Consider the following 14,157-nt stretch of genomic DNA (forward strand, 5'->3'; position numbering starts at 1 on the left):
GATATGCTTCACACACCGAAAATCCATGTCCGAATCAGAGTCCCTATCCCCTATCTGAGGGGCTGTGCTAACATCAGTCTCAATGTATCCACTCGGGGTGGGAGCTAAGTCATTACAGGAGAAGAGCCCTGGCGAAAAGCCGACCAGCATGTCCCGCCGAGCCTCATCAAGGTGCCCCACCGTGTCTTCCCTCAACTCATGCACCACTGCATCCATACTGGACCCTAGCACAGCACTGTTTCCTGTCCATACTTCCTCTTGAGCCAAAACATCAGAAAGCTGTGTTTCCTTAATTATCTCTTCTCTTGGCCCCGCCATAGTTCCCACCTCACTCCCTATTTCCAGGTCTTGCTCTTCCTCCATCTCGCCCCCCCGATCCTCACTGTACGAGGTATGGGCCCTGCATTCCTCCCCCCCCTCCTTCCTCTCCCCATCCTCCTCCCTCTCCCCATCCCTTTCCCCACTGCATTCAACCTGACACTCACACTCATCCACCAGGTTGTGGCACAGTACACATCTTGGCACCATTCTAGTACACTCTCTTGCATAATGGCCTTTTTTGTCACATTTAACACACACAAAGTCCGGGCAGTCTCTTACTATGTGGCCTTGCTGCAAACACAATCTACAAACTTTCACCTGGTTATTGTGTATGACTCTGAAATATTCAGGGCCAGTAGCAGTCAAGAACTTTGTGGAATACGGCAAGGATTGCACAGTCTCAGTAAATTTAACTTTGACATACCTCGTGCCATCCGCCACATCAGTCCCTGGCCACATTCTTCTTTTTATCGCAGAGATTGCTCTCACCCCCCACACGTCCAGTTTTTCCAGAATCTCCTCGTCCTTGATATAAGCCGGCAAATTAAGAAAAGAGACCACCAGCTCATCCGTTGCCAGGGACTTAACCATGACAACCGCCCTCCCCACCTTGAACCCATCCAAAAGCCTCTTTTTGCCAGCTGCACTCTTCACTGTTATTTCAAACTTATTCTGCCCTGTTTCCCGTAGCGCGTGTATTCCTCCACATATATCCTTGAGTGCCCTTAACAACTCCATGGTCTTGAGTTTCTCCTCTCCCAGGACTTCCGCCATAACAGTGAGAGCCCTCTCATATACTGGACTTCTCATGCCGGAGCCAGTGTCCAGCTCTGTCTGTTCCCTCCCTTCTCTTCGCATTGCGCCTCGAGAGCGATGCTCCACTTCGGCTCCTCTCTCCAGCAGTCTTCCGGTTACTACCACACGTCCTCCCATCGTCGTCACCATTTCATTCTCTGATACTGGACGGCCCAAGAGCTGTCCACCTGTTGATTCCCGGATTTCTCCTCCTTGTGCTCCGTTCACCAGATCACCTCTCGCTTGCTCTGGCCACTTTCTCCTCTCTTCGCCATCTCTTACTTTGGCCGCCACAGCTCCGCGCGTTACCTCAGCCATTCGTGCTCCCCTCTCCGCGTCGCCTTCCATTCAGAAAGGCACACGCTAGACTGCAAGCACTGTTCTTCGCAGCACTTAAAAACCAAAAAAAAACCAAAAAAAAAGAAAGGCGCCCCCGACCAGACCAAGTCCGCCGGGGGGACATTAAGGCACAAAGAAACCCAAAATCCACTATTTAGATAGGCAAGAGAGGAAAACAAAACATGAAAAAGCACTCCGAATGAGTGCCAGCTTGCACACAGTTCAATCACTGCAGCACAATCTCTCAGCAAAACCACACCTCCTTCACCAACCAATCGGGCGCTTAGAGAGCGGTTTGGCCGTAAGCTGCATTTGACATCATCAACAGCTCTTAAAAACGCTGGAGAAGCAGAATGCATGACACTTGCTAAGAAGAAGATAAATGTGGCAAAGTACAAAGTATTATAACTGTACTGGTCTGTTACGCCCCTGTCTAGGGGCTCAGGGTGCAACATACAAAGATAAATTAGCATGTTCCCTCTCCGATCCCCAAACCAAAATCCAGGATCGAGATGTTCCAACAGAATTATATTTATTTTAAACGAAAGAAAGTGTCAAACAAAACATGACACTACAACTCAGGGCGAACCAAGGCCAACATAATAAACAAAATAAGCCATTTCCCACAGAAAGTGCTAGCTAGCCTGATAGAAATAAACAAACCAAAAGACAGTCGCTAACCCTAACTCCCTAATGTGAAAACAGTCCAAAGAAAATGGCAGTTCACCCCTACAGATTTAATACTATTTACAAAATATACAATTTATAAACAAAACCACGGCACAAAACCTAACAATTCAAAAATGCTAAATAAGGTTTGGAAACCAAGAACAGCAAACAGGTGCTGATGCCAGAAAGAGCCTCGCTAGCTGTTGGGAACCGTACTTTTAAAACTCCAGGAAGTGTGGGATGGACCAATCAGCTTCCTGTACTGCCCCCCAATCCAGCCAATCAGGCAGGGCACCTATAAGAACAAGAAAATAAAAACAACACATATGGCCAGGACCGTAACATGGTCTACTAGTAATGAAGCACGATGGTTGGCAAACCAATAAAGTAGCAAAACAGCAATGAAAGAACAAAATTTGATGAAAATATAGAACAATTTCTATGAATAAATAGGCAGTAACACCAGCTTGTGCTGCCCGTAAACCCAAGCAAAAAAGCTTACAGCACCTGGTATTCCCAGGCGGTCTTCCTACCAAGTACTAACCAGGCCCAGCCCTATTTGGCTGCCGAGATCGGACGAGATCGGGCGCTTAGAGAGCGGTGTGGCCGTAAGCTGAATTTGACATCATCAACAGCTCTTAAAAACGCTGGAGAAGCAGAATGCATGACACTTGCTAAGAAGAAGATAAATGTGGCAAAGTACAAAGTATTATAACTGTACTGGTCTGTTACGCCCCTGTCTAGGGGCTCAGGGTGCAACATACAAAGATAAATTAGCATGTTCCCTCTCCGATCCCCAAACCAAAATCCAGGATCGAGATGTTCCAACAGAATGATATTTATTTTAAACGAAAGAAAGTGTCAAACAAAACATGACACTACAACTCAGGGCGAACCAAGGCCAACATAATAAACAAAATAAGCCATTTCCCACAGAAAGTGCTAGCTAGCCTGATAGAAATAAACAAACCAAAAGATAGTCGCTAACCCTAACTCCCTAATGTGAAAACAAGAGAAAACAATCAAAACAAAATGGCTGTTCACCCCTACAGATTTAATACTATTTACAAAATACACAATTTATAAACAAAACCACAGCACAAAACCTAACAATTCAAAAATGCTAAATAAGGTTTGGAAACCAAGAACAGCAAACAGGTGCTGATGCCAGAAAGAGCCTCGCTAGCTGTTGGGAACCGTACTTTTAAAACTCCAGCAAGTGTAGGATGGACCAATAAGCTTCCTGTACTGCCCCCCAATCCGGCCAATCAGGCAGGGCACTTATAAGAACAAGAAAATAAAAACAACACATATGGCCAGGACCGTAACATGGTCTATTAGTAATGAAGCACGATGGTTGACAAACCAATAAAGTAGCAAAACAGCAATGAAAGAACAAAATTTGATGAAAATATAGAACAATTTCTATGAATAAATAGGCAGTAACACCAGCTTGTGCTGCCCGTAAACCCAAGCAAAAAAGCTTACAGCACCTGGTATTCCCAGGCGGTCTTCCTACCAAGTACTAACCAGGCCCGGCCCTATTTGGCTGCCGAGATCGGACGAGATCGGGCGCTTAGAGAGCGGTGTGGCCGTAAGCTGCATTTGACATCATCAACAGCTCTTAAAAACGCTGGAGAAGCAGAATGCATGACACTTGCTAAGAAGAAGATAAATGTGGCAAAGTACAAAGTACTATAACTGTACTGATCTGTTACGCCCCTGTCTAGGGGCTCAGGGTGCAACATACAAAGATAAATTTGCATTTTCCCTCTCCGATCCCCAAACCAAAATCCAGGATCGAGATGTTCCAACAGAATGATATTTATTTTAAACGAAAGAAAGTGTCAAACAAAACATGACACTACAACTCAGGGCGAACCAAGGCCAACATAATAAACAAAATAAGCATTTCCCACAGAAAGTGCTAGCTAGCCTGATAGAAATAAACAAACCAAAAGACAGTCGCTAACCCTAACTCCCTAATGTAAAAACAAGAGAAAACAATCAAAAGAAAATGGCTGTTCACCCCTACAGATTTAATACTATTTACAAATTACACAATTTATAAACAAAACCACGGCACAAAACCTAACAATTAAAAAATGCTAAATAAGGTTTGGAAACCAAGAACAGCAAACAGGTGCTGATGCCAGAAAGAACCTCGCTAGCTGTTGGGAACCGTACTTTTAAAACTCCAGCAAGTGTAGGATGGACCAATCAGCTTCCTGTACTGCCCCCCAATCCAGCCAATCAGGCAGGGCACCTATAAGAACAAGAAAATAAAAACAACACATATGGCCAGGACCGTAACATGGTCTATTAGTAATGAAGCACGATGGTTGACAAACCAATAAAGTAGCAAAACAGCAATGAAAGAACAAAATTTGATGAAAATATAGAACAATTTCTATGAATAAATAGGCAGTAACACCAGCTTTTGCTGCCCGTAAACCCAAGCAAAAAAGCTTACAGCACCTGGTATTCCCAGGCGGTCTTCCTACCAAGTACTAACCAGGCCCGGCTCTATTTGGCTGCCGAGATCGGACGAGATCGGGCGCTTAGAGAGCGGTGTGGCCGTAAGCTGCATTTGACATCATCAACAGCTCTTAAAAACGCTAGAGAAGCAGAATGCATGACACTTGCTAAGAAGAAGATAAATGTGGCAAAGTACAAAGTACTATAACTGTACTGGTCTGTTACGTCCCTGTCTAGGGGGTCAGGGTGAAACATATAAAGATAAATTTGCATGTTCCCTCTCCGATCCCCAAACCAAAATCGAGGATTGAGATGTTCCAACAGAATGATATTTATTTTAAACGAAAGAAAGTGTCAAACAAAACATGACACTACAACTCAGGGCGAACCAAGGCCAACATAATAAACAAAATAAGCCATTTCCCACAGAAAGTGCTAGCTAGCCTGATAGAAATAAACAAACCAAAAGATAGTCGCTAACCCTAACTCCCTAATGTGAAAACAAGAGAAAACAATCAAAAGAAAATGGCTGTTCACCCCTACAGATTTAATACTATTTACAAAATACACAATTTATAAACAAAACCACAGCACAAAACCTAACAATTCAAAAATGCTAAATAAGGTTTGGAAACCAAGAACAGCAAACAGGTGCTGATGCCAGAAAGAGCCTCGCTAGCTGTTGGGAACCGTACTTTTAAAACTCCAGCAAGTGTAGGATGGACCAATAAGCTTCCTGTACTGCCCCCCAATCCGGCCAATCAGGCAGGGCACTTATAAGAACAAGAAAATAAAAACAACACATATGGCCAGGACCGTAACATGGTCTATTAGTAATGAAGCACGATGGTTGACAAACCAATAAAGTAGCAAAACAGCAATGAAAGAACAAAATTTGATGAAAATATAGAACAATTTCTATGAATAAATAGGCAGTAACACCAGCTTGTGCTGCCCGTAAACCCAAGCAAAAAAGCTTACAGCACCTGGTATTCCCAGGCGGTCTTCCTACCAAGTACTAACCAGGCCCGGCCCTATTTGGCTGCCGAGATCGGACGAGATCGGGCGCTTAGAGAGCGGTGTGGCCGTAAGCTGCATTTGACATCATCAACAGCTCTTAAAAACGCTGGAGAAGCAGAATGCATGACACTTGCTAAGAAGAAGATAAATGTGGCAAAGTACAAAGTACTATAACTGTACTGATCTGTTACGCCCCTGTCTAGGGGCTCAGGGTGCAACATACAAAGATAAATTTGCATTTTCCCTCTCCGATCCCCAAACCAAAATCCAGGATCGAGATGTTCCAACAGAATGATATTTATTTTAAACGAAAGAAAGTGTCAAACAAAACATGACACTACAACTCAGGGCGAACCAAGGCCAACATAATAAACAAAATAAGCATTTCCCACAGAAAGTGCTAGCTAGCCTGATAGAAATAAACAAACCAAAAGACAGTCGCTAACCCTAACTCCCTAATGTGAAAACAAGAGAAAACAATCAAAAGAAAATGGCTGTTCACCCCTACAGATTTAATACTATTTACAAATTACACAATTTATAAACAAAACCACGGCACAAAACCTAACAATTAAAAAATGCTAAATAAGGTTTGGAAACCAAGAACAGCAAACAGGTGCTGATGCCAGAAAGAACCTCGCTAGCTGTTGGGAACCGTACTTTTAAAACTCCAGCAAGTGTAGGATGGACCAATCAGCTTCCTGTACTGCCCCCCAATCCAGCCAATCAGGCAGGGCACCTATAAGAACAAGAAAATAAAAACAACATATATGGCCAGGACCGTAACATGGTCTATTAGTAATGAAGCACGATGGTTGACAAACCAATAAAGTAGCAAAACAGCAATGAAAGAACAAAATTTGATGAAAATATAGAACAATTTCTATGAATAAATAGGCAGTAACACCAGCTTTTGCTGCCCGTAAACCCAAGCAAAAAAGCTTACAGCACCTGGTATTCCCAGGCGGTCTTCCTACCAAGTACTAACCAGGCCCGGCTCTATTTGGCTGCCGAGATCGGACGAGATCGGGCGCTTAGAGAGCGGTGTGGCCGTAAGCTGCATTTGACATCATCAACAGCTCTTAAAAACGCTAGAGAAGCAGAATGCATGACACTTGCTAAGAAGAAGATAAATGTGGCAAAGTACAAAGTACTATAACTGTACTGGTCTGTTACGTCCCTGTCTAGGGGGTCAGGGTGAAACATATAAAGATAAATTTGCATGTTCCCTCTCCGATCCCCAAACCAAAATCGAGGATTGAGATGTTCCAACAGAATGATATTTATTTTAAACGAAAGAAAGTGTCAAACAAAACATGACACTACAACTCAGGGCGAACCAAGGCCAACATAATAAACAAAATAAGCCATTTCCCACAGAAAGTGCTAGCTAGCCTGATAGAAATAAACAAACCAAAAGATAGTTGCTAACCCTAACTCCCTAATGTGAAAACAAGAGAAAACAATCAAAAGAAAATGGCAGTTCACCTCTACAGATTTAATACTATTTACAAAATATACAATTTATAAACAAAACCATGGCACAAAACCTAACAATTCAAAAATGCTAAATAAGGTTTGGAAACCAAGAACAGCAAACAGGTGCTGATGCCAGAAAGAGCCTCGCTAGCTGTTGGGAACCGTACTTTTAAAACTCCAGGAAGTGTAGGATGGACCAATAAGCTTCCTGTACTGCCCCCCAATCCGGCCAATCAGGCAGGAAACCTATAAGAACAAGAAAATAAAAACAACACATATGGCCAGGACCGTAACATGGTCTATTAGTAATGAAGCACGATGGTTGACAAACCAATAAAGTAGCAAAACAGCAATGAAAGAACAAAATTTGATGAAAATATAGAACAATTTCTATGAATAAATAGGCAGTAACACCAGCTTGTGCTGCCCGTAAACCCAAGCAAAAAAGCTTACAGCACCTGGTATTCCCAGGCGGTCTTCCTACCAAGTACTAACCAGGCCCGGCCCTATTTGACTGCCGAGATCGGACGAGATCGGGCGCTTAGAGAGCGGTTTGGCCGTAAGCTGCATTTGACATCATCAACAGCTCTTAAAAACGCTGGAGAAGCAGAATGCATGACACTTGCTAAGAAGAAGATAAATGTGGCAAAGTACAAAGTACTATAACTGTACTGGTCTGTTACGCCCCTGTCTAGGGGCTGAGGGTGCAACATACAAAGATAAATTAGCATGTTCCCTCTCCGATCCCCAAACCAAAATCCAGGATCGAGATGTTCCAACAGAATGATATTTATTTTAAACGAAAGAAACTGTCAAACAAAACATGACACTACAACTCAGGGCGAACCAAGGCCAACATAATAAACAAAATAAGCCATTTCCCACAGAAAGTGCTAGCTAGCCTGATAGAAATAAACAAACCAAAAGACAGTCGCTAACCCTAACTCCCTAATGTGAAAACAGTCCAAAGAAAATGGCAGTTCACCCCTACAGATTTAATACTATTTACAAAATATACAATTTATAAACAAAACCACGGCACAAAACCTAACAATTCAAAAATGCTAAATAAGGTTTGGAAACCAAGAACAGCAAACAAATGCTGATGCCAGAAAGAGCCTCGCTAGCTGTTGGGAACCGTACTTTTAAAACTCCAGGAAGTGTGGGATGGACCAATCAGCTTCCTGTACTGCCCCCCAATCCAGCCAATCAGGCAGGGCACCTATAAGAACAAGAAAATAAAAACAACACATATGGCCAGGACCGTAACATGGTCTACTAGTAATGAAGCACGATGGTTGGCAAACCAATAAAGTAGCATAACAGCAATGAAAGAACAAAATTTGATGAAAATATAGAACAATTTCTATGAATAAATAGGCAGTAACACCAGCTTGTGCTGCCCGTAAACCCAAGCAAAAAAGCTTACAGCACCTGGTATTCCCAGGCGGTCTTCCTACCAAGTACTAACCAGGCCCGGCCCTATTTGGCTGCCGAGATCGGACGAGATCAGGCGCTTAGAGAGCGGTGTGGCCGTAAGCTGCATTTGACATCATCAACAGCTCTTAAAAACGCTGGAGAATAAGAATGCATGACACTTGCTAAGGAGAAGATAAATGTGGCAAAGTACAAAGTATTATAACTGTACTGGTCTGTTACGCCCCTGTCTAGGGGCTCAGGGTGCAACATACAAAGATAAATTAGCATGTTCCCTCTCCGATCCCCAAACCAAAATCCAGGATCGAGATGTTCCAACAGAATGATATTTATTTTAAACGAAAGAAAGTGTCAAACAAAACATGACACTACAACTCAGGGCGAACCAAGGCCAACATAATAAACAAAATAAGCCATTTCCCACAGAAAGTGCTAGCAAGCCTGATAGAAATAAACAAACCAAAAGACAGTCGCTAACCCTAACTCCCTAATGTGAAAACAAGAGAAAACAATCAAAAGAAAATGGCTGTTCACCCCTACAGATTTAATACTATTTACAAAATACACAATTTATAAACAAAACCACGGCACAAAACCTAACAATTCAAAAATGCTAAATAAGGTTTGGAAACCAAGAACAGCAAACAGGTGCTGATGCCAGAAAGAGCCTCGCTAGCTGTTGGGAACCGTACTTTTAAAACTCCAGCAAGTGTAGGATGGACCAATCAGCTTCCTGTACTGCCCCCCAATCCGGCCAATCAGGCAGGGCACCTATAAGAAAAAGAAAATAAAAACAACACATATGGCCAGGACCGTAACATGGTCTATTAGTAATGAAGCACGATGGTTGACAAACCAATAAAGTAGCAAAACAGCAATGAAAGAACAAAATTTGATGAAAATATAGAACAATTTCTATGAATAAATAGGCAGTAACACCAGCTTGTGCTGCCCGTAAACCCAAGCAAAAAAGCTTACAGCACCTGGTATTCCCAGGCGGTCTTCCTACCAAGTACTAACCAGGCCCAGCTCTATTTGGCTGCCGAGATCGGACGAGATCGGGCGCTTAGAGAGCGGTGTGGCCGTAAGCTGCATTTGACATCATCAACAGCTCTTAAAAACGCTGGAGAAGCAGAATGCATGACACTTGCTAAGAAGAAGATAAATGTGGCAAAGTACAAAGTACTATAACTGTACTGGTCTGTTACGCCCCTGTCTAGGGGGTCAGGGTGCAACATACAAAGATAAATTAGCATGTTCCCTCTCCGATCCCCAAACCAAAATCAAGGATCGAGATGTTCCAACAGAATGATATTTATTTTAAACGAAAGAAAGTGTCAAACAAAACATGACACTACAACTCAGGGCGAACCAAGGCCAACATAATAAACAAAATAAGCCATTTCCCACAGGAAGTGCTAGCTAGCCTGATAGAAATAAACAAACCAATAGACAGTCGCTAACCGTAACTCCCTAATGTGAAAACAGTCCAAAGAAAATGGCAGTTCACCCCTACAGATTTAATACTATTTACAAAATATACAATTTATAAACAAAACCACGGCACAAAACCTAACAATTCAAAAATGCTAAATAAGGTTTGGAAACCAAGAACAGCAAACAGGTGCTGATGCCAGAAAGAGTTTCGCTAGCTGTTGGGAACCGTACTTTTAAAACTCCAGGAAGTGTGGGATGGACCAATCAGCTTCCTGTACTGCCCCCCAATCCAGCCAATCAGGCAGGGCACCTATAAGAACAAGAAAATAAAAACAACACATATGGCCAGGACCGTAACATGGTCTACTAGTAATGAAGCACGATGGTTGGCAAACCAATAAAGTAGCAAAACAGCAATGAAAGAACAAAATTTGATGAAAATATAGAACAATTTCTATAAATAAATAGGCAGTAACACCAGCTTGTGCTGCCCGTAAACCCAAGCAAAAAAGCTTACAGTACCTGGTATTCCCAGGCGGTCTTCCTACCAAGTACTAACCAGGCCCGGCCCTATTTGGCTGCCGAGATCGGACGAGATCGGGCGCTTAGAGAGCGGTGTGGCCGTAAGCTGAATTTGACATCATCAACAGCTCTTAAAAACGCTGGAGAAGCAGAATGCATGACACTTGCTAAGAAGAAGATAAATGTGGCAAAGTACAAAGTATTATAACTGTACTGGTCTGTTACGCCCCTGTCTAGGGGCTCAGGGTGCAACATACAAAGATAAATTAGCATGTTCCCTCTCCGATCCCCAAACCAAAATCCAGGATCGAGATGTTCCAACAGAATGATATTTATTTTAAACGAAAGAAAGTGTCAAACAAAACATGACACTACAACTCAGGGCGAACCAAGGCCAACATAATAAACAAAATAAGCCATTTCCCACAGAAACTGCTAGCTAGCCTGATACAAATAAACAAACCAAAAGATAGTCGCTAACCATAACTCCCTAATGTGAAAACAAGAGAAAACAATCAAAAGAAAATGGCTGTTCACCCCTACAGATTTAATACTATTTACAAAATATACAATTTATAAACAACACCACGGCACAAAACCTAACAATTCAAAAATGCTAAATAAGGTTTGGAAACCAAGAACAGCAAACAGGTGCTGATGCCAGAAAGAGCCTCGCTAGCTGTTGGGAACCGTACTTTTAAAACTCCAGGAAGTGTAGGATGGACCAATAAGCTTCCTGTACTGCCCCCCAATCCGGCCAATCAGGCAGGAAACCTATAAGAACAAGAAAATAAAAACAACACATATGGCAAGGACCGTAACATGGTCTATTAGTAATGAAGCACGATGGTTGACAAACCAATGAAGTAGCAAAACAGCAATGAAAGAACAAAATTTGATGAAAATATAGAACAATTTCTATGAATAAATAGGCAGTAACACCAGCTTGTGCTGCCCGTAAACCCAAGCAAAAAAGCTTACAGCACCTGGTATTCCCAGGCGGTCTTCCTACCAAGTACTAACCAGGCCCGGCCCTATTTGACTGCCGAGATCGGACGAGATCGGGCGCTTAGAGAGCGGTTTGGCCGTAAGCTGCATTTGACATCATCAACAGCTCTTAAAAACGCTGGAGAAGCAGAATGCATGACATTTGCTAAGAAGAAGATAAATGTGGCAAAGTACAAAGTACTATAACTGTACTGGTCTGTTACGCCCCTGTCTAGGGGCTGAGGGTGCAACATACAAAGATAAATTAGCATGTTCCCTCTCCGATCCCCAAACCAAAATCCAGGATCGAGATGTTCCAACAGAATGATATTTATTTTAAACGAAAGAAAGTGTCAAACAAAACATGACACTACAACTCAGGGCGAACCAAGACCAACATAATAAACAAAATAAGCCATTTCCCACAGAAAGTGCTAGCTAGCCTGATAGAAATAAACAAACCAAAAGACAGTCTCTAACCCTAACTCCCTAATGTGAAAACAGTCCAAAGAAAATGGTAGTTCACCCCTACAGATTTAATACTATTTACAAAATATACAATTTATAAACAAAACCACGGCACAAAACCTAACAATTCAAAAATGCTAAATAAGGTTTGGAAACCAAGAACAGCAAACAGGTGCTGATGCCAGAAAGAGCCTCGCTAGCTGTTGGGAACCGTACTTTTAAAACTCCAGGAAGTGTAGGATGGACCAATCAGCTTCCTGTACTGCCCCCCAATCCGGCCAATCAGGCAGGGCACCTATAAGAACAAGAAAATAAAAACAACACATATGGCCAGGACCGTAACATGGTCTACTAGTAATGAAGCACGATGGTTGGCAAACCAATAAAGTAGCAAAACAGCAATGAAAGAACAAAATTTGATGAAAATATAGAACAATTTCTATGAATAAATAGGCAGTAACACCAGCTTGTGCTGCCCGTAAACCCAAGCAAAAAAGCTTACAGCACCTGGTATTCCCAGGCGGTCTTCCTACCAAGTACTAACCAGGCCCGGCTCTATTTGGCTGCCGAGATCGGACGAGATCGGGCGCTTAGAGAGCTGTGTGGCCGTAAGCTACATTTGACATCATCAACAGCTCTTAAAAACGCTAGAGAAGCAGAATGCATGACACTTGCTAATAAGAAGATAAATGTGGCAAAGTACAAAGTACTATAACTGTACTGGTCTGTTACGCCCCTGTCTAGGGGGTCAGGGTGCAACATACAAAGATAAATTAGCATGTTCCCTCTCCGATCCCCAAACCAAAATCCAGGATCGAGATGTTCCAACAGAATGATATTTATTTTAAACGAAAGAAAGTGTCAAACAAAACATGACACTACAACTCAGGGCGAACCAAGGCCAACATAATAAACAAAATAAGCCATTTCCCACAGAAAGTGCTAGCTAGCCTGATAGAAATAAACAAACCAAAAGACAGTCGCTAACCCTAACTCCCTAATGTGAAAACGGTCCAAAGAAAATGGCAGTTCACCCCTACAGATTTAATACTATTTACAAAATATACAATTTATAAACAAAACCACGGCACAAAACCTAACAATTCAAAAATGCTAAATAAGGTTTGGAAACCAAGAACAGCAAACAAGTGCTGATGCCAGAAAGAGCCTCGCTAGCTGTTGGGAACCGTACTTTTAAAACTCCAGGAAGTGTAGGATGGACCAATAAGCTTCCTGTACTGCCCCTCAATCCGGCCAATCAGGCAGGGCACCTATAAGAATAAGAAAATAAAAACAACACATATGGCCAGGACCGTAACATGGTCTACTAGTAATGAAGCACGATGGTTGACAAACCAATAAAGTAGCAAAACAGCAATGAAAGAACAAAATTTGATGAAAATATAGAACAATTTCTATGAATAAATAGGCAGTAACACCAGCTTGTGCTGCCCGTAAACCCAAGCAAAAAAGCTTACAGCACCTGGTATTCCCAGGCGGTCTTCCTACCAAGTACTAACCAGGCCCGGCTCTATTTGGCTGCCGAGATCGGACGAGATCGGGCGCTTAGAGAGCGGTGTGGCCGTAAGCTGCATTTGACATCATCAACAGCTCTTAAAAACGCTAGAGAAGCAGAATGCATGACACTTGCTAAGAAGAAGATAAATGTGGCAAAGTACAAAGTACTATAACTGTACTGGTCTGTTACGCCCCAGTCTAGGGGGTCAGGGTGAAACATACAAAGATAAATTTGCATGTTTCCTTTTCCGATCCTCAAACCAAAATCCAGGATCGAGATGTTCCAACAGAATGATATTTATTTTAAACGAAAGAAAGTGTCAAACAAAACATGACACTACAACTCAGGGCGAACCAAGGCCAACATAATAAACAAAATAAGCCATTTCCCACAGAAAGTGCTAGCTAGCCTGATAGAAATAAACAAACCAAAAGACAGTCGCTAACCCTAACTCCCTAATGTGAAAACGGTCCAAAGAAAATGGCAGTTCACCCCTACAGATTTAATACTATTTACAAAATATACAATTTATAACAAAACCACGGCACAAAACCTAACAATTCAAAAATGCTAAATAAGGTTTGGAAACCAAGAACAGCAAACAAGTGCTGATGCCAGAAAGAGCCTCGCTAGCTGTTGGGAACCGTACTTTTAAAACTCCAGGAAGTGTAGGATGGACCAATAAG

At 42.4% G+C, this 14,157-nt stretch overlaps 12 pseudogenes; all 12 read right to left on the reverse strand.

The window, feature by feature from the left end:
- Positions 1 to 2,619: 2,619 nt before the first annotated feature.
- On the reverse strand, positions 2,620 to 2,738 carry LOC137122778 (5S ribosomal RNA; annotated as a pseudogene).
- Positions 2,739 to 3,605: 867 nt separating this feature from the next.
- On the reverse strand, positions 3,606 to 3,724 carry LOC137122770 (5S ribosomal RNA; annotated as a pseudogene).
- An 866-nt stretch (positions 3,725 to 4,590) lies between these two features.
- On the reverse strand, positions 4,591 to 4,709 carry LOC137122775 (5S ribosomal RNA; annotated as a pseudogene).
- Positions 4,710 to 5,576: 867 nt separating this feature from the next.
- LOC137122771 (5S ribosomal RNA) lies at positions 5,577 to 5,695 on the reverse strand (annotated as a pseudogene).
- Positions 5,696 to 6,561: 866 nt separating this feature from the next.
- Positions 6,562 to 6,680, reverse strand: LOC137122776 (5S ribosomal RNA; annotated as a pseudogene).
- An 867-nt stretch (positions 6,681 to 7,547) lies between these two features.
- LOC137122768 (5S ribosomal RNA) lies at positions 7,548 to 7,666 on the reverse strand (annotated as a pseudogene).
- Positions 7,667 to 8,523: 857 nt separating this feature from the next.
- On the reverse strand, positions 8,524 to 8,642 carry LOC137122772 (5S ribosomal RNA; annotated as a pseudogene).
- Positions 8,643 to 9,509: 867 nt separating this feature from the next.
- Positions 9,510 to 9,628, reverse strand: LOC137122767 (5S ribosomal RNA; annotated as a pseudogene).
- An 857-nt stretch (positions 9,629 to 10,485) lies between these two features.
- LOC137122773 (5S ribosomal RNA) lies at positions 10,486 to 10,604 on the reverse strand (annotated as a pseudogene).
- Positions 10,605 to 11,471: 867 nt separating this feature from the next.
- On the reverse strand, positions 11,472 to 11,590 carry LOC137122769 (5S ribosomal RNA; annotated as a pseudogene).
- An 857-nt stretch (positions 11,591 to 12,447) lies between these two features.
- LOC137122774 (5S ribosomal RNA) lies at positions 12,448 to 12,566 on the reverse strand (annotated as a pseudogene).
- Positions 12,567 to 13,423: 857 nt separating this feature from the next.
- Positions 13,424 to 13,542, reverse strand: LOC137122777 (5S ribosomal RNA; annotated as a pseudogene).
- Positions 13,543 to 14,157: the final 615 nt, after the last annotated feature.

The sequence above is a fragment of the Channa argus genome, unplaced genomic scaffold (genome assembly GCF_033026475.1).
Source record: "Channa argus isolate prfri unplaced genomic scaffold, Channa argus male v1.0 Contig208, whole genome shotgun sequence".
NCBI classification, from domain to species: domain Eukaryota; kingdom Metazoa; phylum Chordata; class Actinopteri; order Anabantiformes; family Channidae; genus Channa; species Channa argus.